Consider the following 1,886-nt stretch of genomic DNA (forward strand, 5'->3'; position numbering starts at 1 on the left):
TTTCCACAGTTCAGAGCTGAGCGCTTTCATCTCTCTCTCTTCTAAGCGCCTATTACATTCCTCCTCCAGGCAGAAGTCCCAGAGACAGCTGGCTGTTCAGAGACTAATGCTTCTCTTCCACAGTGTAGAAATGTCACCAGAAAGTGGCGACCCAACCACGGTATCACGTGGGCCCATGTGCCTAAGCTATGACAAGCGGCTTGTGGGCACCACTTCCAAACCTGGCCCCAAAAGCCTTTCCGTGCAACATCCCAGTTTCCTCTTTCCTCCATCTGAAGACTGTGTGCAGAGGATCGGGAAGAGGACTCTAAGGCCGTGGAGATCATGGGAGCCGTGTGAGGATGGCCTGCCCAACACTTCGCTACTCTAACACAAGACAGCAACAAAGGTCTCTGTGGTGAGTCGGTGGGGGCTTTGGGGCTATTTGTCGCAGCAGTCAGCCCACCCTGACTACCCGACACACTTTCACCGCAGTACAGCGGGCGGCCATGTTCAAGTCTCTCCTCTCTAGTCTGTGATCCTCAAGGCAGGGAGCTCATGTCACCTCCCCATGTTACCATGGCCTCTTTCAGGGTCTGGGACATAACTGTGTGCAGGTATTATGTCTGGAGGCTGGTTCATGACTCAAGGAAAGACACAGATGGGTCCAACCCTTGGTTTTCTCCCTAACAAACTTCTTTTCCCATAAACTCCTCTGCCATTTCCCCTATAGAGAATTCCTCACACACCCCAATGTTCATAGCAGTACTTTATACAATAGCCAAGACATGAAAATGGTCTAAATGTCCATCGGCAGATGACTAGATAAAGAAGCTGTGGTATATTTATACAAGGGAATACTCGGCCATAAAAAAGGATAAAATAATGCCATTTGCAGCAGCGTGGATGGACCTGGAGATCGTCATTCTAAGTGAAGTAAGCCAGAAAGAGAAAGACAAATATCATATGATATCACCCATGTGGAATCTAAAAAAGAAAAAGAAAAAAGAAGACACTGTGAACTTATCTACAAAGCAGGAACAGACTCACAGACATAGTAAACAAACTTATGTTACAGAAGGGAAGAAGGGTGGGAAGGAATACATTGGGAGTTCAAGATTTGCAAATATTAACTACTAAATATAAAGTAGAAAAAAAAGTTTCTTCTGTATAGCACAGAGAACTACATTCAATATCTTGTAGTAACCTATAATGAAAAAGAATATGAAAAGGAACATACATACGTACATGTATGACTGAAACATTATGCTGTACACCAGAAATCGACACAACTTTGTAAACTGACTATACTTCAAAACAAACAAACAAAAAGAATTTCTCACATAGGATGTATCACCTTGGGCATCACTTGGACCCCCCTCATTTCTACTAAGATACACCAAGCATCTTCCCGAGGACCTCTGCCCTCTGAATTTTGTTACCAGGCTGTTCAGCATTCAACCTCTCCCCAAAGAGCTCATTCAGGAGAATTACTTTTCAGAAAGCAATCTCTGCCTGTGATTAATTCTACTTCCCCTGGAATGCTTGATTTGTTTTGTTTTTGTTTTCAACAGGACTTTTTTCCCATTAAAAATGAAATAAATTGTGCCTAATTTCTCTTCTCTTTTCCAACCTAAACTGATCATTCCTGCTTGTGACATTGGTGAATTTATTTGGGGAGACTTACAGTTAGCTGAGAGCCTACAAAACCTAGGTGGGAGTTAATTCCATTTCTAAAACAAAGCATAAAACCTAAATGGATTCAAGCGTGTAAAACAGAAATGAACTTCTCAGTTCTCAGACTCCCCACACCAAGGAAACCACTTAGAGCAGGTGGAAGCATCTTTTCAAATCATGACTGCTGTTGACATAAGTAATCAACAAACAATCAATAATAAGATTAGGAA

This window comes from Camelus dromedarius, chromosome 11, assembly GCF_036321535.1.
Source record: "Camelus dromedarius isolate mCamDro1 chromosome 11, mCamDro1.pat, whole genome shotgun sequence".
NCBI lineage: Eukaryota > Metazoa > Chordata > Mammalia > Artiodactyla > Camelidae > Camelus > Camelus dromedarius.